The sequence below is a fragment of the Natator depressus genome, chromosome 9, assembly GCF_965152275.1.
Source record: "Natator depressus isolate rNatDep1 chromosome 9, rNatDep2.hap1, whole genome shotgun sequence".
Classification (NCBI taxonomy): domain Eukaryota; kingdom Metazoa; phylum Chordata; order Testudines; family Cheloniidae; genus Natator; species Natator depressus.
Genome location: NC_134242.1, coordinates 39,650,688 through 39,678,439, shown reverse-complemented (window position 1 = coordinate 39,678,439; position 27,752 = coordinate 39,650,688). Strand labels below are relative to the sequence as shown.

The following is a 27,752-nucleotide window of genomic DNA, read 5'->3' as shown; positions in this document are numbered from 1 at the left end:
TCCGAGAGCAGAGTCCATTTCTCTCCAATAATATTTCTAACGTAATGTTAGTCTTCTTTTCCATCCAGGCGATAAACAGGAGTCTTCACCAGCACCACATCTCAATGCCTTTAATTTTCTCCTTGTCACAAGCATTAGTTTTCCAGGAGTCACATGAATAAGTTGCTATGGAAAAAAAATATGCTTTTCACCAGTCGAATAAAAGAGTCCAGTAAATTAATACATCACAGCCAGAGCAAAGCTGTGCAGTTCAGATCCAGATCCAAACTTCCACAAAGTTCAGGAATGTTCAAACCATAAATGTTCATTTGACTGTTATATGTACACTGTAGTGAAATGTAGAGTTTGCCTATAGATTCAGACCTGAACTTTGCTAACTCTGCAAATGTTCAGATCCAGAGTATCGGTTTGGGTTCATCTCTTCAATAAAGTCACCCATGTACAAGCAGGGTGGAGTCTTCCTAATCATAACATTTTAAAGAAAAAATTAGGTTGGCTACATTGAGTAGTAGCCAAAAAAATACTTTTGGGGGTGGGGTAGGTAATACATATATATATGTATATATATATATAGACATATATATATATATATATATATATATATACACACACACACACACACACACACACCAGTATCAATAGTTCATTATAAAACCTTTGTTGTAAAAAATTTTCTAATGCACAAAAACTGTTCAACTGAACTAGAAAGGATTGTGTGTCCAGTAAGTCTATGGTAATAGTTTTGTTTGTTTGTTTTTTTAATTTAAACAATACTTTCTGATCTGTCTGACAAATCAGGCTCTGCTTAATTATGTCAAACTGCAGACAAGAGCAAAAGGGATTGTGGTTATGTTAACAGCTGCCAACTTCACTGTTCATAATTGGTTACCATCTGGGATATTTTCAAAAAAAATCTAAAGGGTTAGTAAACTTTACAGAGTGAATTTTGACAAGATAGCAGAGAGAGCGAGAGAAATACCAGAAGGAGGTAATGGAAAACAACAGAAAGACGTACAGAGAATCTAATCAGGAAACAAATGATGCAGTAAGTAAAATATAAAATAAAAAAAGTATAATAAATAAGTGATCAAAAGATTACTGGGGCACTTGGAATAGGAGCTGTGGGGATTAATGTGAATGGCATAGAAGAAGAAAAAGAATTATTATAATAAAATATGGTCGTTTCTAGCAGTGATAAGTAAAACTACAAAGTGAAACATGGAGTGAAAATAAATTAAATATGAAAAGAAATACTTTAAGTCAAAGAAAGGAAAGAGAGCAAAAGGAACAGAAAAAGAAACTGTAGAAGAATGTGTGCAAGCGTAGAAAGCAGTGGTGATAAATGGCAAGAAGAACGGAAAAAAACTCACAGGGGAAATGGCTAAAGGCAGCGAGCTATTCATTTATGAGGCAAGCCAACAGAAAGCTTGCAGTAAGTTTTAGAAAAATTCATAAAAGGGTGGGGGCTGGTGATCAGTTCTGAAGAGCATTTTCCTGACATATTCTTCACTGTTAACCTATTTGCCTACAGAGTGAAAGAAAAGAAAAATTACCACATTTTGTCTGATTAAGAATGTGATATGATTAGACAATAGGATGCCACAATACAAAGTGGTCAAGAGAAAATTATGAAACATATAAAACAGGGCGAACATTTTGGATTTTACCTCAGAAGCTTGCAGACCCTAACCCAAGTCATTTGACCTTAGCAAAACCGTTTGTTATCTTGACATGTATTAACTGGAGCCATTGAATTAAAAAGCAGGCTCTTGCCAGCCTTTCTATGGGTTTCACCCTTGTGATAAAACTCACACAAAATGAACAGCTAAACAGGTAGATAATTTAAAGACTGAATTATTTGTGGTAAAACTGATAACCAAAGCAAAACAAGAAATTTATTTGATTTTGCAAAGAACAGTAGATAGTTGTGTGCTAGGTTAAAGAGAAGCCTGCAGATGCAGATGATCAAAAGGTGTATAATTTATCAGAGGAATAGAATGCAGAAGATATTTTTAAGGAATTTGAAATGGTTTTGAGCTTCAAAACAAATCTTATTCATTTTCTCTACTCTGTTCTTTTGCTTGTAGTATGTTTCCAAAAAGAAACCAAAAAAGAAAAAAAAATAGATGTAGAAAATATATTTTCAGATTCTGTGACATTCTACAGTGAAAAAGAAACCTGAAGGGATTCCCTTTTTCTCATCACTGTATTGGCCTCTGACCACACGATTCTCTTGCCTTCTAATACAATCACTCAATATAGTTTTATCTGCCTTTCAAACACTAGAACACATTTTGATCAAATTGAGAGAAGTAGTCTCTAAATCTACCTTTTTAAAGAAGAGAATTTTAACAGAAAGCTGAAGGAGAAAAGCTGTCTGACAGCACTAAGATGCTAGTAAGTGTTTTGATTAAGGATAATGCAATTCTTCATAGAAAACATGGAGTTTTGTGAAAATAATATGAAATCAGAAAGGTTTGGGTCTGTCTGAGCATTTAGATGGCTCAGATCTTTGTGATAACCTTACTTTGTGGTTTGAAACTATATTGTGAAGCAAATTTGAGCCACCTCTGAAGATTGTTAAAGCATTTTATATTTCATTTAATTTTCATGTTCGGCTTCTCTGTCTTTATGTGAAACATTGATAGTTACTTCCACTTCAATAAGTCAGAAAGAAAGGGTCATGTCTGAAGTATGGAGAAATATGGAAAATGTATCATCAACCAGGAAAAATTGCATTCTTTCTGATGTAGTAAGAGTTAAATAGATAGGCAGAAAGAAGTTGGTGATGTTTAAATCTGAGTGTTTACTTACTGGTATAACAGCATCAGTTCTTTTTACAGTAAAGTGTACATTGTATATACATGGAAGATTCCTTTTCCTGAAGCTTTTTGTAAGTCATCTTTGAATAATGTGACTGATGGCCAGAGTGACACAGGTCTAAGTGGTTCGCAGGACAATCCTATGCCATAGTTTATCCTTTCTGGTTTTTGTGGTCTTCTTGTAGCCTCTCTATATTGCAATCTGTTTCTTCTTCCAGAAGGCTATCAGATGCTCCCTCTGGGAATCACAAATCCCAGAACCCTGGTTCCATAAAAGGCCCAAATTTTGAACAGGGATATGATGGGCTTAAGCCTGCCTTTAAATGGCAGTGCATTCTATGGCACTATTTCATAGATTTCAAGGCCAGAAGGACCCGTTATGATCATCTAGTCTGACCAGTATTTAAAAGGAGAGAGAGAGAAAAAAAACTACAAAGTGTTAAATTCTGCTCTTTTACATTGATACAACCCTGCTGGCTTCAAACGAATTGCATCAGTAACGAAGAGCAGTCCTTGGCCCAATATATGAAAGATATAGGGCCAAAATCAGCTGTGGCATAAGCAAACTGAACTTACATTAAATTCAATTGGAGTTTGCAGCTATTTACACCACAGCTCATTTGGCCCACAGTCTCAAGGTGACAAAAAGTGTGTATACAGGCTGCTACATCACCATTGCTCCGTGGTTTTTTTCATCATTCCTGCAAGTTGCGCTTTTTCAAGGAGTTATATACACTGCCACAAAGAAACTTATTGCATACCACAGAGTACTAAGTATTTTTGCACTCTTCTTATGACAATGGGCCAGATTTTCAGAGGTGCTAAATAGCTATCGCTCCCATTGACATCAGAGCTTGCAGGAGGTGCTCAACAACTCACAGGATTCAACACTTTGTTAAGAAACATCCAGGACTCAGAGTTCCAGGACCATCCTATCTGGAGCCTTTGGAGCTGGAAATAAAGGCATGCGGGGGCACTGTAAATGATGCTTTGCATATGATGAGCTGATTACTTGATGTTAGTCAACAGCCATCTTCTCATGCAGTGGACTGCTGATCTTAACAATACTACTGATCAGCTGTGGAGCCTGAAAGGAGGTAAATTAGTTGCCAAGGTCTCTGCTCTCATAAGCAATTTTATTGCACTAACTTCAATAACATTTTTACTCCTTCAGATGTGTTCTGCTATTTTTAAAATTTTTATGTTAGGTTTTGCTCATTTTCCTTAAGCATTTTTCCTAATTTTTTGTTTTGTCCCCTTTTCTCAGGCGGAAGTAATGGGAAAGGCACAAGAGCTGTAGATCGTGTCATTGGAACTACATTTTTGCAGCAATCACTGATTTTGTTAAGACGGTACTAGTCCGAACCAGTCAGGTGGGCTTTTTTTAAGGGCAAATCCTGCACTTTCCACCTGCAGTAGTAGATGTCCACCTATGCATCAGAACTGGTGTGGTCACACAGTGCACAGAGGACATGATTTGGGGAGGCTGTGTGGAGGATCCCAGAGTGCTGTCACACTTGGGGGCAGGATCAGAGGATCCACTGCTAGATGGATCCTCTTTTCCTTCCGCTTGCTCAAGGGCAGGGGCACTAAGGCCAAAGAGCCTACCCAAGGTCTTACACAGGAGTTACAGCTGTGGAGCAGGTCTGCTCACACTCTGTGGCATAGGGTCTCTTCTGCTTTCCTCCACAGGGATCCCAGGGCTAAGCCAAATTAGTTGGGTTCGGCTTTGGTCCACACTAAGAAAATAAAGACACTCAATAAATAAAACAGTGAAAAACCATGTATACTCCCCACTCCCTGCACCTTCCTCCCATATGGGCTGTCAAACTTTTCCATAGTGTGGACCATATATGAACAGGCAGATTGTCTCATGGAACTTCTCTCCTCTCATTTGTGAACAGAACTTCAGCAACTGCCCATATGGACAACTGGTAGGAAGAAAACAGTTCATGTATTTTAAGCTGTCTTTCATAGCAATTTAGCAGCTACATACAAGAAGAGAGATGGCACCAGGTTAACAAGCCAGCTGTCTGTGGACCATCAGCAAGTGCACTGTACACTCCCTATGATCCATAGGCCACTGACATAGAAGGTCTGGCTACCTTTTTACAGGAAATGCAGTACATTTGAAAACTCAGGTTGTGCAGAGGGAAACCAACACATTTTTTATTTTAAGGGGGAATGGAGATAACGAACTATGATATGGACACAAGATTTGTTACATTTGGACTAGAGTTTACAGATGTTTACAAGCTTCTACAGTTATGTGGAATATAATACGATCCATGACAAACACACCACACCTTACAGGAACAAATCAACATACACATACAATAGCAATAATAAACCTATTAAAACAGTTATTATATAAGCAGTTAAAAACATTTCCGTGCAACACCAAAGCCAGTGGAATTAAACTGCATTCACCCTGGTTTAATTGTGATTACAATATGGTCCTACTCTGCCTTAAAGACCATTCCAAAGCACAGAAGCATAAACTCAAATATAGTACCCATCATATTCAGGCAGAATTGCACATCAATGAAAATTCTGGAGGCAAAGAAGAGAATAAAATGTGACCGAAAGGTTAGGATGGTATGGCAAATCATGCAAATATACCCATGGTCCCACAGGGTCTTATTTGTAAGTCAAGTGAAAAATCTTAAAAATCAATAAAAAGCATGAACTAGAAGTCAATGTGAGAGACTTCAAAATAACAGAAATTTGACTTGAGCTTTTCAAGCAAGTAATAACCATACCAGTGGCATTTTGCATTAATTGAACTCTTTTGATTGAGGTGTCTGGCAGATCAGTTAGAAGAGTACTGCATTATTCAAGCTTAGAAGTAATAAAGATATAAATGTCAATATATCTTAAAGGCACAGAGCACAGACTAACTATTCCATTTGTGATTAAAAAGAAGGCTTTCAGCTATGCAAAAGAAAATATTGCATATTTTCTCATGAGGGAGTTAGAATAAGCAAAGAAAAGAAAAATAATACTTAGAAATTGGGTATAAAGGCTGATGAGGTGTGCTAGAGGTGGGCTAAAGTGTAGCTCCACAAAGAAAGACTAGAACTCTCACATTTAGGAAAATTAGGTTCAGAAATTATTGCTCTTTACAAACAGACAACACTGATTGTTGTATAAAAAGCAAAAGACACTGCAGATATAAAGTTGGATGCACAATTTACAGTAAACAAGTTACTCAGTGATTACAGACCAGTTTTATTGACCTCAAAATTGTACACAGGCTATGGGACAGATATTAAACTTCTGTTCCCATCTCCTTGCATTGATCCCACTACTACCTCCCACCCCCACATCACTCCAGTGGAAGGGACATATTGTGATAGGAAGGGATATGGGTGTGGCCAGCAAATTTTGAATGCTGGCCATTCTAGGCCAGCATAACTGTCCTTTAAGAGCCATTGAAGTTTTCATATTTTGAATTCAAAATTCAGTTTTCAAATTTTGAATGCTGTCCATTCTAGGCCAGCATAACTGTCCTTTTAAGAGCCATTGAAGTTAGAGCACCCTTGATGTTGATCTAAATTACCTCAGGGGTTAAACCAGTGTCCAACTGATCCAGGACTGTGGGGAGCTTAGCCACCTTTGCCCATCCTCCTCCCCAGGCCCTAAACCAAGCACAACTCTGATGGATCTGAGAATCTAGCCCCATCATTTCATAAATTAAAGGATTCAACAAATGTTTCATGTAAACACATTTCAACTCATGTGCTGCTCATGAATTGTTGGCTGGGAGTATTAATCTGAGCAGTCAACTTTCACAATTACAAATTGGAGGACTTTACCTTTGTGCTGTAAACCACTTCACCTCAAAAAAAATAATCCTAAAATTATTTTGTTTATTTGTACAAGTAAAACTTTGCACAAACAAACATTAATAAAGAACAAAAAAAGAATGCAAAGGTTTAAGCAAAGGTTGCTGAAATGTTCATGAATAATTTTATTGCTATTTCTCACTAATTTCAGCCAGTTATTTTTAGTTAGAATATCCCCACCATCCTTTCAACTACAAGTAGCACTGAAGCAAAGCAAGACTAAAACTGAGTTAAAAACATAAATATGAGCTAAATGGCCTATGTGCATCCTGTTATCATTCTCTCCCTAATCCTGACTTTTTCGGTTCAAAATGTGCAGATCTTTAAAAACAGAATCACAAAAAAGCCTAAGCAATAAAAAGTTACATAGAGCTGGGAGAGAAAGAGATACTGTGAAGTGGAGAGGAAACTTTATTAGCTCTTTGTCATCCTTTGTTGTCTCCAACTGCTGACTCAGCTTTTTGAGTAACTGATAAGGATATATATTGGAAAAATATATGTATACCTGCATATTTTCAAGAGCTAGAACAATTCAGGGAGAGGGAAGCACCCATACAGTGACTCATCAACTGGCTGAGGCAATTATGTAAGAATTGATTGAACCAAAATTGAGCCAGGGGATGTTCTGGCATTATTTGTATGGAGAAGAGGAATTTCACAGTATTTTTTGCCTAATCAAAATAAAATAAAATTGATTGCCTGCTCTGTAGAAACAGATTAGCTCTGACTAGATCCCTCAGAAAGCCCATAATCTTGTCAGTCTATAATAAGAACAAAGCTGAAGCATTGTCATGAAAATGGGTAAAAACCTCACCTGGTTCTTCCTGACATTGCAAAAGGGAATGTATGTGAAAGCAAAATATTGTATCAGATAGTGAAAGGTATTTAGTAAGGGTTATTGCTGACATTTCTGCAAAATCGATGGTCAGCCTGAAGCAATGAGAGACAACGAGGACTTGAGTTACCCCTGTTGGCATAGGGCTTGCAAACACCATCACCTTGTTCTTGCAGGGATAGTTGCGAGCTTGGGGAGATTGCGGGAAGAGCTGCTCTGCCGGAGGGCAAACTGTGTGTTCCTATCCAGAATAGACTTCTGGGAAGCTTTAATTGTAGCACCTATAGATCCCTGCAGGTAAGGGCTGCCTGAGAATGGAATGAATCACACCAGCCTAGCCAAGCCCCCTCTGAACCAGCAACACCCACTTTATGAGTTTGAGCTACTTGGTTGCAAGCCGGGTTGTGGTGTGGTGTTTGCAGACACTTGTGCTGCTACAACCCTTCTCCAGGTGGAATTGGGGCCTTGGGATAGGCTGGCAGAGACTATAAGAGGTTGTAATATGGGTTAACACATTCACCCAATTTCCTTACTTAAAAAAAAAAATGTTCAAAATGACTAAACAAAATGTCAACATATTTGCGACGGGTTTGGTCAGAGATCCCCTTGGGATTGTTACCTGACATGCTGAAGTTACCTCTAAGCCTGTTTTCCCTGCCAGCTTGGGACTCCAGAATCCTGCCTTGTTGAGCCAGACATGCTAGCACGCTGAAACACAGACTCAGGGTCTGGACCACGCCTCCAAAGCTGCAAGCTTTAAGTGAAAACAGCTCACCAGGTTACTTGCCTCCAGCACCCAGACACCCAGCTCCCAATGGGATCCAAACCACAAATAAATCCATTTTCTCTGAATAAAGCTTATACAGGGTAAACTCATAAATTGTCCACCCTTTATAATACAGCTGTTTGCTCCCCCAGGTATTAATCACTTACTGTGGGTTCATTAATAAACAAAAGTGATTTTATTAAGTATGAAACTAGTGGTTTCAAGTAATAACAGGTGGAACAAAGTAAGTCACCAAGAAAAATAAAGCAAAAACATGCAAGTCTAAGCCTTATACATTAAGAAACTAATTACAGATAATATTTCACCCTCAGAGATGTTCCTATAAGCTTCTTTCACAGACTAGACGCCTTCCTAATCTGGGCCCAATCCTTTCCCCAGTACAGTCCTTCTTAGTTCCAGCAGACATCTTATGTGGAAAGTCGAGGTTTTCTCATGACTGGCCGCCCTCTCTGTCCTGCTCCACCCCCCTTTATAGCTTTGGCACAAGGCAGGAATCTTTTGTCTCTCTGGGTCACCACCCATATTTCTAAATGGAAAAGTACCAGATTTAAGATGGATTTCATTATCAGGTGACATGGTCACATGTCCCTGTGAGACCTCATTCTTCATTACCCACAGGGTGGCCCACAGGTACACTAAGGCTTGCAGGTAAATAAACCATTTAGAACCAATTGTCCTAGTCAATGGGAGCCATCAAGATTCTAAACCACCATTAATGGCCCACACTTTGCATAATTACAATAGGACCTCAGAGTTATACTTCATATTTCTAGCTTCAGATAAAAGAATGATACATGTATACAAATAGGATGAACACAGTGGATTATACGCTTTTATAATGATACCTTACAAGAGACCTTTTGCATAAAGCATATTTCAGTTACGTCAGTCACATTCATAAGCATATTTTCATAAAGCATATCAAGTACAACGTCACACCCTCCTCCTGAACTTACTGCCAGAGACTTGGACACTGTCTATGGCAGAGGCAATACATTTAAAATTCTGGTTCAGCTCTGGTCATACCCCCATCCAGCGTTATTAAACACTATAATGCTATTCACAGGGCAAAGTTCTGGGTTCCTGGTCCCCAGGTGCCTGAAAACATATTGGGGTGTAGTATTGCTAACAGAATGCAGATAGCAATATCTGTTAAAGTGTAGGTGTCTTGGCATTTAGCTACCAATGCCATGAGATGGTGTGCCTCAGTTTCCCCTTCCACACAGCAGTGTAGGCCTCTTATGCTTTTGCTGCTGTGCCAAGCTTCCAGCCTGTTTACAGGTATAAGCTGAAAAGCAACCTGCCTGTGGGACTGTCTTGTCACCATCCCTAGCATGTACAAAAGTTTTTTCCAAAAATCAGATATGTCACAAATCTTCAAAGCATTTAACAATAGTATTAACTCCTTTGGCTTGACCCATAGGTGAAGTAGCCAAAGACACAAGATAACCAGCAAATCTACGGCAGACAGGCTCTGTTCACACAGTTTAGCTTGTTCCACGTCTATTGCGTTTCCCAATCCCTTTGTGTCCCATGGTAGGGGTTTGGACACAGTCTCTTTTCTCTTTGGTGAAGGCTCTCAATTCAAGTACGTGTTTGGGATTTTGGCATGAAAGGGTGCACTGCAACCATGCCTGCCTTTGGCCCCTCCCTCTGGAATCTCTTTGTGTTGGGCCCCACCCACTTGTGAAGCTTCCCAAATGCAAAGTTTTTTCTTCTCCTTCCTTGAAGAGACAGTTTTATCTCTTACAAGTGTAGCAGGAACAACATGTTTTAATGGAGTGCTTTAGATTGGTAAGATCCCCTTGGTCACCCCACTCTCTGTTCCCAAAAGGTCAGCTGGGTGGACTCTCCCCTTCAGGAGATTTGACCCCCCCAGTCATCCCTTAAAACCTGATCCACAGGTTAGGGGGTCTGGCATTTCAGATGCAGATCCTTCACCCTCCTCCTGGGGAAATGTCCTCCTAAAAAAGGTGGGCAGACCCTCCTGTCCTCCCTCACCTTCCATCTGGACTTCCCTCTCTGTGTTCCCCCCTGAGGTACACACTCCTGTGTCCTCCAAAAGAGAAGGTGACCCTGATCCAGCTATGGGCTCACAGCTACTAGCTATGACAGACCCTTCACTGGCCAGCAAAATCCCACCCCGTTCACTCAGGTTGGGCTTGCTTCCAGCTACAGAGCCCTTGGGGTCTGTTCCCACCACAGCGGTTGTCAGGACCCCAACTTCCTTCTCCAGGATACATGTCCCTGTGCAGCCTAGGGCAGGGCCTGTCCCCTGATGACCTGCAACTTCCTGGCAGTCAGCAGCTGGGAAGGCCCCCTTTACCAGGTGAAACATCCCCCTGATGCAGGGAGATGATCACAGGACAGGAGCTAGCTCTATCCACCCCATCCCGCAGGGACCTGCCTTGAGCCCCGGGGCTACAAGAGCTGGTCACAATATTCACCAAGTTTTCTCTTAAAGTGGAACATTCGTGGACCTGACTGACTGGGTGACTGCATGGCTTATTGGCTGGGTGATGGATGGTAGTTAGTTATTAGAGCTGGTTGAATGTTAATTCTATAACTGAATACCTGGAAAACAACTTATTCACTGAATACTGACCAGCTTCCTGAATAATTTGACAGTATTGTTTCAGGCATTTCACTAGTTGTACTGGTTATGGAGTCATTCAGAAGTAGATTAGTTCTCTGAATCTGAACCAGATTGTTAGGGATTGAATGTTGTTAGCATCTGCTTGCCATAGGAAGGTCTTTGTGAATTATTGTGAAAATTCAGACCAAAAAAAACCCCATCAACATTCTGAATATTTATGAGAAAACACCTTAGAAAAAATGAAATTTGAAAAATTTCATATGGTTCTTATTAATATCCTTTAATGTATTGTAGGAAAATGCATAGTGCAACACATCCATTAATGGTGTTCTCACTTCAGTCAGGTGAATGCTTTATAAAATGCTAATAAAAATACCCAATCTTTTGCAAAACAAAAACAAAATAAACTGAATTTTCATTTGAACCAGTTCTAAGAGTTGGTTAAAAACACAAAGGCAAAAATTTTCAACCAGTTCTATTTATAAGTAATTTCCTGGTTGTACTTGATATATACTCTAAGTTGTCTGGACACCTGAATCTACAAACTTATTGCTAGAGTAGTATTCAAAGTATTTTTTCTGCTTCCATACAGACAGACAGTATGATTACACTATGAAAAGCAGCTTATGAAAGTAGTGCATTTTAATTCAATACATCTATTTCCCATGTGGAATCAGTCACCATTTACTTTAATGACAAAAATAAGTCTTTACTGTTTTCCATCTGTTGTTAACCCTGGAGAGCCAATGCAGCTGATAAGCCCTGATTCAAGAAAGCATCCCTATTCAGGAAAGCATGAATCGTAAGACTACATGCTTAAGTCTCATTGAAGTCCATGAAACTTCTGCACATGCTTGAAGTTAAGTACATGCTTAAGTGCTAGGGAAAGCAAGCTAGATACTATTCCTTCTTGTGTATCATAATCTGAATTTACCTTAGGGCTTGTATACACTACCAGTTATGTCAGTATAATTTATGTCGCTCAGGGGTGTGAATAAGCCACCCTCCTGAGTGACATAAAAGTTACACTGACCTAAGCGCAGGCGTGGACAGGTGCAGCTGCTCCGCTGTAGCATTTCTAATGTAGACTAGCCCTAAGGTCAAATCAGATGCACCTGTAAAAGTTCAGTTAAGACAATGGGGTCACACAGGTGACACTGATGGCATAATTTGGAGACAATGAGGTGCAAATGGGGGCATCACCTGACTTTCAGAGCCTGTATTACAGATGATAATATACGAGACAAGATGAATTGAGTTTGAAAAAAGCTGGTCAGGTAAACAGCTTTTTCCTGTAAACTGGGCCATTTGTTATGGAAATCATTGAGTGGCAACACAGACCTCACAATGCCATTTTTACAGTCACATTTCAGAGCAGAGCCATACTTTAAAGCCCAGTGAGCAGATATTGATTTTCGTTTTCTTGTCTTTTACTTCCTCCTCTTTTAATAATGAAATCAGACCCCCTTTTATGAAGGCTTAGAGTTATTACTCATTTTATTCAAACAGCCCCAGAAAGGTGACTCGCCATATCTTGAGCAATATTTCCACCAGATGTTTTCACACAAGGTTGGAATTTAAAACTCTCTCCCCTCCTATCTGAAAAGTGGGACCAATTTCCTCACACAGCTGTGGAATATTTCACCTACAAGTGTTACATAAATGATGGTACTGTAGGTAGCCTATGAGTCCCCCAGGTGATCATAACCAAAAACTGTGCCCTTCTGGTACATCAAGGTCCTGCTGTTTTTTTTATAACTACCCTTGTGCTGATGATCAGAGCTGAAAGCTTGCCGGGGGAAAGAAGAAACTTTATGATCATCTTTCCAAAAAAGAAAATGAGACGAGTGTATTCTTGGTCCATCATTACAGTAAATGTCAATATGCTGTTTACTCAATGGGATATAATGTAACTGGTTATAAGTGCGATAGTCACTATTTCCTTTATTACCTTAAAAGGAATATGTAATCGTTCCCCAGACTAGCTAATGCTTCATCACATGTGCATACATGCAAAGAAATTACATATTCATAATGGGCCCAATCATGTACTCCTTATTTAGTCAAAACTCCCTTTGAAGCAAAGAGTAAACAGACCCAATATCTAGAAGGAGAAGTGCTTTCTCTGATCCATAGTTAAGATCCAAATCCATAATGTATGTTCATTAGAGAGAGCGAGCATGTGTGTGCACACGCATGCATGCGAAACAAATCAATCTTTCTATTTACAGGATCCTTTCATTTAACTGATCTATAAAACACTAGCTCATTTTATGATAGGGACATGGACCTTAAAATTCCTTTATCTTTATGTTATTTTCTTATTCAGAATGTTTGGTCACTGAGGAAATCTTCCAGCATAGAGGACTGCCACAGCACATAGCTGGCATAATGGCTGTGAGCCTCCTGCCTCCTCCCCACAACCCTTGGAATATGGGATGTAGCCAGGGAAAAAGCATTTGTTGCCAAAGAGTTGCCACATTCAATTTATTCATGGCTGCTGGAACAGTCTCTTGGGGTCTAGGTAGCCAACCACCAGTTGAGGCAGCCCTAAGGTTGCAGTACCCCCCTTCTCACGTGTTGGCCCAAACATAAGACAGGCCCAAAGTGGTGTAAATCCTATCTTTTGGGTGGTATGCAACTGAGTTCAGATGAACTGTTAAATCAGCCCTGATGTAGTTAGGATGTATACAGCACCAAAGCGCTCCCCAAACTCTAGTTAATCAACCCCCCAAACTCTGAGCTAGGTAAACACTTGTCTTTGTTTTACAGACTGGGAAAATGACAACCACACCGAGAGGCTAAGGCCAGAATTTCCAAAGACCAAAAATCTAGACATTTTAGCCTAAGTGGTTAGTAAAAGACAATTCAAAGAGTCAGAGCCAAGTTTAGAATTCAGAAGCCCCTGGTTCCCAGTCTGATGCTTATGACTAGATCACACAGGGTGAAATCCTGAATGTTGCCATTGATTTGAATGTGGTCAGGATTTCACCTATAATCATTTAGAGCCAGCCTTTTTATTCCGTGTTTTCTGAGATGGTTCCCAGCCACCAAACAGGACAGCCTGGTGAATACCTAATCAAGTGCTATGACAAGAGCTCACTCACCTGAGTTGCTGGTCAGCATTTTTCTTCCTAAATGGCCTCAAAGTGTTAGTTGTGATACTTAAATGCAATCTGATTTATCAGCCTCACCTGCTTATTTGAGAGAAGTAATTTATATTTCCCCCTCTTCCATCCCATTTGACTACAGTAAATACTGTCTTTGTTTGCTTGAACTTTTTGCATTTATTGCATGGGAAAAGATATCTTGATTTCTCCTCTGATGTAATCTTCTAAATACAGATGAGCCCTCTTTCTATTCTACCAGTAAGTATGAGGATTTCATATGTAAGTGTTTGCTTAGACCCCTTTTTCAAGCACATCTTTCAATTTCCCCAAGTGTTCTCTCTCTTCTGTTTTAAGAACTACCTCAGGTGCTTTCATTTTTAAACTTTCACCATCTGCAGTGTTCACAGATGTAGAGTTTTTGATGGAGTATCATATGTACTGATAGTCTCTTTAGAATGGTGGTGGGAGTCTGCTATAGACCACCGCACCAGGGGGATGAGGTGGACGAGGCTTTCTTCCGGCAACTCACAGAAGTTACTAGATCGCAGGCCCTGGTTCTCATGGGAGACTTCAATCACCCTGATATCTGCTAGGAGAGCAATAAAGCAGTGCACAGACAATCCAGGAAGTTTTTGGAAAGGGTAGGGGACAATTTCCTGGTGCAAGTGCTGGAGGAACCAACTAGGGGCAGAGCTCTTCTTGACCTGCTGCTCACAAACCGGGAAGAATTAGTAGGGAAGCTAAAGTGGATGGGAACCTGGGAGGCAGTGACCATGAGATGGTCGAGTTCAGGATCCTGACACAAGGAAGAAAGGAGAGCAGCAGAATACGGACCCTGGACTTTAGACAAGCAGACTATGACTCCGTCAGGGAACTGATGGGCAGGATCCCCTGGGAGAATAACAGGAGGGGGAAAGGAGTCCAGGAGAGCTGGCTGTATTTTAAAGAATCCTTATTGAGGTTACAGGGACAAACCATCCTGATGTGTAGAAAGAATAGAATAAATATGGCAGGCGACCAGCTTGGCTTAACAGTGAAATCCTTGCTGATCTTAAACACAAAAAAGAAGCTTACAAGAAGTGGAAGATTGGAGAAATGACCAGGGAAGAGTATAAAAATATTGCTCAGGGATGCAGGAGTGTAATCAGGAAGGCCAAATCCCACCTGGAGTTGCAGCTAGCAAGAGATGTTAAGAGTAACAAGAAGGGTTTCTTCAGGTATGTTAGCGACAAGAAGAAAGTCAAGGAAAGCATGGGCCCCTTACTGAATGAGGGAGGCAACCTAGTGACAGAGGATGTGGAAAAAGCTAATGTACTCAATGCTTTTTTTGCCTTTGTCTTCATGAATAAGGTCAGCTCCCAGACTACTGCACTGGGCAGCACAGCATGGGGAGGAGGTGACCAGCCCTCTGTGGAGAAAGAAGTGGTTCGGGACTATTTAGAAAAGCTGGATGAGCACAAGTCCATGGGGCCGGATGCGCTGCATCCGAGAGTGCTAAAGGAGTTGGCGGATATGATTGCAGAGCCATTGGCCATTATCTTTGAAAACTCATGGCGATCGGGGGAGGTCCTGGACGACTGGAAAAAGGCTAATGTAGTGCCCATCTTTAAAAAAGGGAAGGAGGAGGATCCGGGGAACTACAGGCCAGTCAGCCTCACCTCAGTCCCCGGAAAAATCATGGAGCAGGTCCTCAAGGAATAAATTCTGAAGCACTTAGAGGAGAGGAAAGTGATCAGGAACAGTCAGCATGGATTCACCAAGGGCAAGTCATGCCTGACTAATCTAATTGCCTTCTATGATGAGATAACTGGCTCTGTGGATGAGGGGAAAGCGGTGGATGTGTTGTTCCTTGACTTTAGCAAAGCTTTTGACACAGTCTCCCACAGTATTCTTGCCAGCAAGTTAAAGAAGTATGGGCTGGAGGAATGGACTATAAGGTGGATAAAAAGTTGGCTAGATTGTCGGGCTCAACGGGTAGTGATCAATGGCTCCATGTCTAGTTGGCAGACGATATCAAGTGGAGTGCCCCAAGGGTCGGTCCTCGGGCCGGTTTTGTTCAATATCTTCATAAATGATCTGGAGGATGGTGTGGACTGCACTCTAGCAAGTTTGCAGATGACACTAAACTGGGAGGAGAGGTAGATACGCTGGAGGGTAGGGATAGGATACAGAGGGCCCTAGACAAATTAGAGGATTGGGCCAAAAGAAATCTGATGAGGTTCAACAAGGACAAGTGCAGAGTCCTGCACTTAGGACCGAAGAATCCAATGCACCGCTACAGACTAGGGATCGAATGGCTCGGCAGCAGTTCTGCAGAAAAGAACCTAGGGGGGTTACAGTGGACGAGAAGCTGGAAATGAGTCAACAGTGTGCCCTTGTTGCCAAGAAGGCGAATGGCATTTTGGGATGTATATGTAGGGGCATTGCCAACAGATTGAGGGACGTGATCGTTCCCCTCTATTCGACATTGGTGAGGCCTCATCTAGAGTACTGTGTCCAGTTTTGGGCCCCACACTACAAGAAGGATGTGGAAAAATTGGAAAGAGTCCAGCGGAGGGCAACAAAAATGATTAGGGGACTGGAACACATGACTTATGAGGAGAGGCTGAGGGAACTGGGATTGTTTAGTCTGCGGAAGAGAAGAATGAGGGGGGATTTTATAGCTGCTTTCAACTACCTGAAAGGGGGTTCCAAAGAGGATGGCTCTAGACTGTTCTCAGTGGTAGCAGATGACAGAACAAGGAGTAATGGTCTCAAGTTACAGTGGGGGAGGTTTAGGTTGGATATTAGGAAAAACGTTTTCACTAGTAGGGTGGTGAAACACTGGAATGCGTTACCTAGGGAGATGGTGGAATCTCCTTCCTTAGAAGTTTTTAAGGTCAGGCTTGAGAAAGCCCTGGCTGGGATGATTTAGTTGGGGATTGGTCCTGCTTTGAGCAGGGGGTTGGACTAGATGACCTCCTGAGTTCCCTTCCAACCCTGATATTCTATGATTCTATGAATAGTCCTGTGTGGATGTGATTATAACTGAATATAGTTTGGTCATAATAAGTCTATAAATAGGTGTTGTAGACAGTAAAATGACTACATGGGTTTTATTTCAGCACGAAATATGCACCAAAATAATTTTAGTCCCATTATTGACAGCAAAAGAGTGAAACTGATATTGATTTTAGCAAGGTAACTTCTTTTACAGTTTGTTTTTCCCTAATTAGTCTCCAATTTCTGAAGCGTATTTGACCAGTTCCAAGGGTACTGGTTATGATATTTAATGAAAATATTGAGTGGGGCGAGGGAAGGGGAATGACAGAATTTAATATGATGAATGGCAGCTATGGCATACAAGGAGATGCCATAGCTTCAACACACTGTCAGCAAAGGCTCCTCAAAGGACTACATGAGAGGAACACCTCAGGATGAGTTCTGCCTCAGTTCTTTGTCCTTCCCCCTTTATGAAATGCTTTGCACCTTGTAATAGAGCTGGTTGATTTTGGGGGGAGGGCGGGAAGGGAGTGATTAATGAAAAATTCAAAGAGAAAAACAGTTTTGTTTGTTCAAAATGTGTCACTTTTCATTTTTTGTGGAAAAAACTAACATTTTGGGAAATTACGATGTTTGTTTCATTTTGAAAAATGTCACTTCCTTGCAGTGAAAGAAGGCAGAAAAGCTATTTTAAAGGGGGGGGTGAGAAAAACCAACTTACTATCACTTTTTTCACACTTTAACACAGAGCGAGAGAGAGAGAGAGAGAGAGAGAGAGAGAGGTGTTTCCCCCATTCTGTTTCTCTTTAAAAAATTCTTCCACCTCTTTCCAATGATAAAAGGTAAATAAATGAGAGAAAAAGTGCATGCGCACAGGGGATTCCTTCCAGTTTTGCTAACTTAAAACCCCCCTTTTTTTTCTAGTGAGAAAAAAGGCGGGGAAAGTGTAAACTGTAGAAAAAGTGAGAATTTTCCCACAATTTCTAAAAGAAAAAAAATTTGAAAAAAAGCATTTGAAAAGTCAGCAGCTGCAAGAAGAGCAAACTACTCCTTCCTTCTCTTCCTGAGCTCCAGCTGGGTCCTAGAGACTCAGAAATTTTGCTGCTCTTCTACTAGGCACCTCCTTGCAATGGGGACCAGGGAGTCCATCTAGAATAAATCATGTCCTTCTGAATGGGAACTTTTTTCAAATCCTGTCATCCAGATCAAAGATTTTTTTTTAAATTCTCTCCACACATATACTATGTTCTTTAAACTTTCTGAAGTCATGAGAAACTTGGAAAGCTGAATCCCAAACACACAATAATAGCCCAATGTTGAATTGAGAACAAATCTTCGTACACAGCCAATTTAAATGCTCTGTTGCCGCTTTCAACCCAGACCACAATGAGGCTGACAAAGGTCATCCCTTTTAACAATGAGCGCTTCATGACAATAACTTATAAGTGCAGCAATCTCCTTGGAAGTGAAGAAATAAATGACATCCTTGTAGCATCCACCATGTTCTACAACAGGAAGCTTATACAACAGTTTTTCCTGTCTGTTGTGTCACTTATCTATACAATTCCCTAGATATCCTTTTGTGCAACCACATGTTCTTATTTGTGCAAACAAAATGCATGTGCATGCTGTCCTGCTATGGGTAATACACCAGAACATGAGAACAGCCATACTGGGTCAGACCAAAGGTCCATCTAGCCAGTATCCTGGTGTAGCCCAAGATCCAGTGTGCTTCAACAGCAGCCTGGGAACTACAAGTTGTGGACTACAAAACTGCAACTTGTGGGGAGAAATTCCTGGTTCCTACCAGGATGTACCCTCTGCCCCTCTCCCCCCAGCAGGAGGTCTCAGCACTGACGGAGCTAGGAGCACTTAGCAGGCAAGCAGAGAAGAGGCTGCTGGACTGTAATCCTGTTCTATGTTCTTTACAGGAAGAACCAAAAAGAGCTTAAAGAGCATCCTGAGAGGAGTTTAAATGACACAAAAGGATAGGGTGACCGGATGTCCTGATTTTATAGGGACAGTCCCAATATTCAGGGCTTTTTCTTATATCGGCACCTATTCCCCCCCCCATCCTGATTTTTCACACTTGCTGTCTAGTCAACCTACAAAAGGAGAACATGGGCTTGTTTGGGGTTTAGTTATTGTGGGAGTTAGAAGTTTGTAAGGGGGGGGTTGTGTTGTACAATGTACCCCGTGCTCACGCAGCAGGAGGTCTCATTACTGATGGAGCTGGGAGCCTGTAGCAGGCAAGCAGAGAGGAGGCTGCTGGACTGTGACCCTGTTCTATGTTCTTTACAGTCTTATTACTCATACACATAGTCATCGTTTTAATTGAAAACGTATTGAGACTCATCTGCCAACATTTAAAACCCGTAATAGGGGACATTTGGGAAGAAAAATAAATTTCAAGGCCCAAAGAGACCATTTTGATCTCCTGGTTTGACCTCTTGCATAGCACAGTCCATTAAGGACGTGTACTTTAATTCCATTAAAATACATTAGACTCAGAGCTTTTCTGGAGGAAATAGAGGGGAAAAAATGATAAGATAGGTTGTAAATTTGGTTAAAGTATTTTGCATGTTTTGAATAAATTCTATGTATGGCACAGGGACTCTTTGCTGCTTTTATGTATGACAAGAATTTTTCACCACAATTTTTTACAGATTTGACTATTTTGCTAAAACTAAATAGGGACTGAAAGTAGGAACAGTTGGTACAGAAATTAAGGAATGAACCTGTTGAAAGAATAGTACACAGTGACGTGTGAAAACAAATACCTGGAACATTAAGGGGGTTCATCGACTCCTCTCCATAGGATCTCTCAAAATACTAAAGACATTCTGGATGAAATCCTGGCTCCAGTGCAGTCAGTGCTTTGCCATTGACCTCAATGAAGTCAGGATTTCACCCCATATCACTGTATTCAAGCTATGGTTCTCTAACTACATAGAGAACAGTGATGGGAAAAGCAACTGGAAAGCCAAAAAAGCAAGGCCATCGGCCACACCATACCTTCACATTTCTAGAGCTGAACTCCAACCAAACTTTCTATAACGGTCTGGAAATATATATACTTCACTTCCCCTTTCAGGCCAGGATTAGAAGCAGAAGTGTGGGAAATTGAGCAAAAGAGCTTATTCCAATTCAGTTTTGCAGATTCAGGAAATTCAAATATGCTTTGTATAAGCATCCAAGTGCTTACCCTGACCTGAAGTCTAACCTCATCTTTGATGCAATAACAACATAATACTTTTCACTTCTAAAGTCCTTCCATCCAATGATCTCGAAGTGTTTTACACACAATAATCAAACACACCTAAGAACCTCATGAGCTAGGTGGGTATAATTATTATTTCCATGTTAAAGATGGGAGAAAATGTGGCACAGAAGAATTAAGGGAATTGCCAAAGTTCAGCCCAACATCTGCAGCTGTACCAGGATATTTCATTGATGCCAGCATATGTCCTTTACAAACAGTGGGAAGCAGGTTAATGGGAAAAATCTCCCACATCAGGGGGCTAAAAAAGTGACAGAGTGAATTCACTTGTAGACTCAGATGGGACTTCAATAGGCCTACTCACCAGAGTGAACAAGGAGTTCGCAGTCTAGCCTTTTATTTGCAGCATAAAGATGTAAGTACATTGTAAAGATTCATAGTTTCCAAGGCCAGAAGAGACCATTGTGATTACCCAGTCTGGCATCCTGTATAACACAGGCCATAGAACTTCCCAAAAATAATTCCTTTTGAACTAGACCATATCTTTAGAAACATTCCAAAATGGGGTTATCCTGAATCAGTTCTACTAAAGACGAACATAAGAATGAAACCTTCTTCCTTGCAAAAAATATTGGAGTATTTCAGACAGATTCCTTCCAGATCATTTTTGGAGATTATTTAATGAAAGTTATCCAGATGACCAGTACAAGAACAAACCTATTTAAAGATTAAACTTCCTGCACATCAGTTAAAGTCTAAACTTACTCAATTAAAACCTTGCTAACAACTAATGACAATTGAATTATTCATGATTTGTCTAGTTAAAAGAATAAGTCTGTTAAATGAATACATGTGATTTTCACCAATTCATTACAACCTGCTAAAGTAATAGATTTGCCCTCCCAGGATCTGTATAGCAATGGTCTCCTAATATTGGAGCATTTTCAATGTATCATATTTCTCCGCATTATTCATGAACTTGATAATCAGATGCAATTGCTAATTTATGAAATATTTAAGTGTATTGTTTTATTAATCTCTCATGAAATGTTAATAGTGAACTTTTGCTAATTCAATACAAAGGTCTTATTGCATCTAATGGCTTTTGTTCCTGACAGATCTTAATGTTGCCTATTTAGCTGTGGTCATGGAATATCAGAAGCATAAAGGTGACAGAGAATGAGAATTAGGATGCACACTTCTGCTTAGCAGCTCCAGAGAAACAAAGTACAGCTCACAGCGTGAACAACAGATCAAGGAGGAATATTCCTTGTATCATGAGGCAGAGAAGCCAAGATGATTAACTTTCTACAACAAACTCTCCAGCATTTACTCTAGCTTAATGACCTGACATGCAAGATTCAGTAGGCACACAGGGCTGAACTGCAAGATGGCAAAATTGCAACTAACAAGAGCAACATTAAGGAAATGTGCAGGAGTCTATTGAATTACAATGGGATTACAACAAAATTAGTAAAGTGTGTCAGAACAAAAGTGCAGGGCCTTAGTTTGAATTAGTTCTGAAAGGTTTGCATGTCTCTCTAAACATTTTGCACTTTCTCATCACCCTTCATCATATTCTTTCTCCCAATCCTCCTTACTTTTTTTAAATCTAAACCCAGCCAAGTTGCTCTTCATTCCCCTGATACAACCATTCCATTCTGTATTTTTGCATTCTCTCTCTGCATCACCTGCTTACTAGTGGCCTCACTTAAAAAGTAATAGATTTACTATTTACTAGATAGGTCTATAGTCCCCCAAATGTCTTTAAACATAACAGACTCCTGACTCGGATGTATCCTGTATCCTTGTTCATATTCTATGCTGGAATCTTAGGTGTGACTCACACACACACACACACACACACTTCTGCATTCAGATCAATGCCTCTATTCACATTTAATGGATTGTAGGACTTTCATGGGTTAAAGGTTCCATCCTCTCAGTGTCACTCACCCACCACTGTAATGTAGGATAAGGTTCAGGCCCAGTGTTGTAGTACCAAGAACAGCCCTGACAGGGCCATTACTTCTCCTGATACATTAATTCCTAGTACAACCACAAGGAAAGGATCGTTTAATAGTTGTAATGATTGGTAAGTCTGCCACCTTGCTGAATTAGTCCTAAACTCTATGAAGTAGACACTACATAACGATGCAAACCAGTCAAGGGTATAGCCCAGCTAAAACCATTGTCCATGATAATCCTCATGCCAGTGTATAGATGAGATTAGTAATATTACTGAGCAGGCAGACAGCGGTGGTTCTAGTCAGAATGAGGGTGGTTGTCCTGTTTAAGAGTTTACTTACAAGCCATTGTCACAGGGTGGCCTGCACTGTGACTGGTCAGCTGACACTCAGGCTTAAGAGAAGGCATCTGGCCCCTAAAGGAGGGGAAAGAGAGAGACAGGCAGACACACACACACAGACTCACTGGCTGGGTAAGTTGGATACGAGTCAATTAGGAAAGGGGCCGAGAGAGCAAGCATGGGGCTCTTGCTGCCTGAGAGAGAGAGAGAGAGAGATTGCAGAGAGCAGAGAATCCTGCAGGCACTCCCTGGGAGTAGGGAGGCAGAACAGAAGCTTGGAGGTCAGGCTACTGGGAGGGTGACACTCTAGAGCAAGTTGACAACCCAAGGGAGCACCCCTATGACCACTGTCCTGGTCAAGGGGCAGGGAGCTGAGAGAGAACCCAGGAGGGATGTGAGACATTTATTGTGTTATTGCTTTTTTGAGTTTTTGAACTCTGTTAGGGGATTCCAGGGGTGTGCCCGAGAGCCCTCCAGTCTGAAGGATGATTGAGGCTGATGAGGAGACTGCAGTCACAGAGGACGGCCTTTTGAGTTACAATACTAAAATTTATTTTGTGATCTGAGGTGTCCTTATGAATAAATTGCCCCATGACATGGGTGTTTTTTGCCTAAGAGAGTGTTGAAGAAGTATTCCCGGGGGAGCCGTGAGAATGGGAAACCAAAAATGGGGTACCACAGTGTCACCCTGTGCAATGAGAGGGAAATCCTAGATGGCAATTCTAGGACACCCATGAGCCAAGACTTGAGACAATTGCCTCTTTACAGCGTCGGCTGCTCATGCTGCCATAGAGAGAGGAAGTGCTACAGACAGAAATGTTCAGCAAGCCAGTTGGCAAGAAGGTTAAACCGGTATATGTGAGTAATCTCATACAAGGACAAAGACAGCATGTACTAGGGAGTATGAAGAGAGCTCAAACAGTGGACATCACCCCCAAAGTGAGGTGAAAAAGCCAAAGGAGGGTCCCTGAAGAGAGATGAAGTAGCTGAAGGTGGGCCTCCAAGGAGAAGTGAAACAACAAGTGTCAAGGTTCCTTCCCCACTCTGAACTCCAGGGTACAGATGTGGGGACCTGCATGAAAACCTCCTAAGCTTACTTTTACCAGCTTAGGTTAAAACTTCCCCAAGGTACAAACTATTTTACCCTTTGCCTTGGACTTCCACTGCCACCACCAAACTTTATCTGGGTTCCTGAGAAAACGTTGTTTGGAAACGTCTTTCCCCCCAAAAATCCTCCCAACCCTTGCACCCCACTTCCTGGGGAAGGTTTGGTAAAAATCCTCACCAATTTGCATAGGTGACCACAGACCCAAACCCTTGGATCTTAGAACAATGAAAAAGTATTCAGTTTCCTTACAAGAAGATTTTTAATAGAAGAAGAAAAAGAATCACCTCTGTAAAATCAGGATGGCGAATACCTTACAGGGTAATTAGATTCAAAACATAGAGAATCCCTCTAGGCAAAACCTTAAGTTACAAAAAAGACACAAAAACAGGAATATACATTCCATTCAGCACAGCTATTTTCTCAGTCATTTAAAGAAATCATAATCTAACACATATCTAGCTAGATTACTTACTAAGTTCTAACACTCCATTCCTGTTCTGTCCCTGGCAAAAGCATCACACAGACAGACACAGACCCTTTGTTTTTCTCCCTCCTCCCAGCTTTTGAAAGTATCTTGTCTCCTCATTGGTCATTTTGGTCAGGTACCAGCGAGGTTACCTTTAGCTTCTTAACCCTTTACAGGTGAAAGGATTTTTCCTCTGGCCAGGAGGGATTTTAAAGGTGATTACCCTTCCCTTTATATTTATGACAACAAGGATTAAGGGCCAGCCTGAATACAAATCTATGTGGCATTTGTTAAAGTCAAAAGGTAGCAAACTCAGACTATATAATGAGGGAAGCTGCTTTTTTGTCACATTGAACTATTGTTTTAAACTGAGTTCAGAGCACCAGGCTTGTTTCATGCAAGACTTGAACCAGAACATGACAGAAAAGTACTTTATCTCCTTCAAGCCACAGGATTCCCACTAGAATCATTACATCTATAATTTAAGATAAAATTTCCCAGGGTATAAGAACATTAAGCTTACCTTCAAAAGTCATTGACAGGACTGCAGCCATGGAAAACTGTTGAAAATAAATTTCAGGTTAAAAAAAAAAAAAGGCCCAGCTAGAATTATCCTAACCCCTCACATTCCTCCTCCCCCTTTGAAGGTGTCCCTGGGACTGTCAGTGTACTGTAATTACCTATAAGGCAGCTAAAACTGTATCTCTTCATGGGCAACTCTACATCTGAAGCAGTTAGATATTTGTACCACTCTGTACATTTTGTATACATACTCCAATATGTAGTAATACAATCAGGAAGCAGGTTGTTGGAGAAAAGGCACAATTCTTTTACTAATTGTATTCCCATTCCATTATTCTTCTGTGGTTTGAGTATACCGGAAATGGTGCCAGGCCCAGTACAGCATCCCATACAAACATCAAAAAGCACACGGGATGTGAATGATCAACTGCTGCACATTATCAGTAATTGATGTTGATAGGTCTTTGGGATGATGCCCTGGGTCCCAAATCACTTCCAGTCATCACTCCTGTTTACCATTTCCTAAATGTTGGCAAATTATTACACAGTAAATGTAACTGACCTGTATTTATCGCATCATCATAAACACTTGTAACAGGAGATTTTGAGCTGAACAAAAAATACGAGTCTTCTTCCTCGTTCTAATCGGTACTTTATCAGGCACAAACTTCCACTCCATTCTGGGCCTATCTGCAAGAAATGCCAAAGAAGGTGAATACTGGGCACAATAATTGCATGAAAAACAAGGTATATTAGTTCTACTCTTTTGTCTCCTTCTTTTATTATTCCATAGAACCTCTGGAATATCCCATTTGCCAGCGCTCCTTAGAATATATGTGTATACACACATGCTTATACCTTCACCATTGTTTTGCTCATCTTTGTGTCATAAATTTATATTGTAGCTATTTATATGTTCTACTTTTTTGAACATTTCTTATGGGACAGATAAATCCAATAGTAATTTCCACCTCTTTCTCAGATCTATGAAGTTTTCATTTGTCACACCATTCTTTTTGTCAACTTGCCAAAAAAATAAAGCAAAGTTTTCCCTCCACCTTTTCCTTAAATTATGACCTTTGTTAAACTGGTGCAAGCCCACTTCTATACAGGTTCTTTTAACAAGTCCTTCACTCTGGTATCTGACTATGTTGAAATCAATGAGTTTAAAGGGGGGAAATCAACATCAGAATTTGGCTTCTGGTTGGTAACAACAACCTAAATCCTATTTCATCTAGCAAATCCTATTGCAATAATTCATTGTTCCTGATAATGTAATTTTTGGCATACTAACTGTATTTGGGGAAAGAACTTGTTGCCTGCCCATTAAACATCAAAGCAAAGATTGATATTCGCATCATTGTTTCAAAAGCTAATTTCCAGTATACTGAAAAAGATTAATACAATTTTCCCAATGACTTCACAATAAATTATGTTTTAGTTAAGGTTTACAGAAATGTTGTTCTCTACCCTGCATCTTTCTGAGAAACACTTCAGTTAATCCAAGAATCAGGCATTTCGGGATAGAAGACCATCTTATGCTGAGTTAGAGGTTATCAAGTGTATTGCATCCACTCTCCAGATTGATGGGATATGCTTCTATGATTTATAATACACTAATCTCACTAGAGAGAGTGAAACCCAATTAATCTTAAAATCTTGCCGCATGCACTTAACAACTTTAGAACCTTTGTTGTGTACTTCCCCTGCATTTCAAATACAAACTGTACTCCCCAAATGCCAAAACAATCCTTTCCACACAGAAATTCTACATGCTGCAATTCAACAGGAAAATATTTTAATAATTTCTCAAGAGAACAATGGATTTTAAATTAAACACATATTAGAAAATAAGCACCACAACATTCACTTGCTAGAAGGACAGGTTATAAATATAAATACCCAGTAGGAGGCAGCCGTGTAACCCTTAGTTTCTGAAGACTGAAGTCTGACTGAGAGCAGTCCAGGAGCACCGCAAGTATGAATTAAGGTGTATTGCTCCAGAGTTGTTCACAAAAGTTTGCAACATAGAATCATAGACTATCAGGGTTGGAAGGGACCTCAGGAGGTCATCTAGTCCAACCCCCTGCTCAAAGCAGGACCTATCCCCAACTAAATCATCCCAACCAGGGCTTTGTCAAGCCTGACCTTAAAAACTTCTAAGGAAGGAGATTCTAAAACCTCCCTAGGTAATGCATTCCAGTGTTTCACCACCCTCCTAGTGAAAAAGTTTCTCCTAATATCCAACCTAAACCTCCCCCACTGCAACTTGAGACCATTACTCCTCGTTCTGTCATCTGCTACCACTGAGAACAGTCTAGATCCATCCTCTTTGGAACCCCCTTTCAGGTAGTTGAAAGCAGCTATCAAATCCCCTCTCATTCTTCTCTTTCACAAACTAAACCATCCCAGTTCCCTCAGCCTCTCCTCATAAGTCACGTGTTCCAGTCCCCTAATCATTTTTGTTGCCCTCTGCTGAACGTTCTCCAATTTTTCCACTTCCTTCTTTTAGTGTGGGGGCCAAAACTGGACACAGTACTCCAGATGAGGCCTCATCAATGTTGAATAGAGGGGAACGATCACATCCCTCGATCTTCTGGCAATGCCCCTACTTATACAGCCCAAAATGCCATTGGCCTTCTTGGCAACAAGAACAAACTGTTGACTCATATCCAACTTCTCGTCCACTGTAACCCCCCTAGGTTCTTTTCTGCAGAACTTCTGCCTAGCCATTCGGTCCCTGGTCTGTAGCGGTGCATGGGATTCTTCCGTCCTAAGTGCAGGACTCTGCACTTGTCCTTGTTGAACCTCATCAGATTTCTTTTGGCCCAATCCTCTAATTTGTCTAGGCCCTCTGTATCCTATCGCTATCCTCCAGCGTACCTACCTCTCCTCCCAGTTTAGTGTCATCTGCAAACTTGCTGAGGGTGCAGTCCACACCATCCTCCAGATCATTTATGAAGATATTGAACAAAACCGGCCCGAGGACCGACCCTTGGGGCACTCCACTTGATACCGGCTGCCAACTAGACATGAAGCCATTGATCACTGCTCATTGAGCCCGACAATCTAGCCAGCTTTCTATCCACCTTATAGTCCATTCCTCCAGCCCATACTTCTTTAACTTACTGGCAAGAATACTGTGGGA

At 40.8% G+C, this 27,752-nt stretch overlaps 1 long non-coding RNA gene across 1 annotated transcript; it reads right to left on the bottom strand.

Annotated features, from left to right (window-relative positions):
- Window position 1: 1 nt before the first annotated feature.
- On the bottom strand, window positions 2-25,291 carry LOC141993436 (uncharacterized). The gene is made up of 3 exons (XR_012640862.1): window positions 25,167-25,291; window positions 24,606-24,642; window positions 2-165 (listed from the first exon to the last, which is right to left on the bottom strand). It is a non-coding gene; the product is annotated as an uncharacterized LOC141993436 (long non-coding RNA).
- Window positions 25,292-27,752: the final 2,461 nt, after the last annotated feature.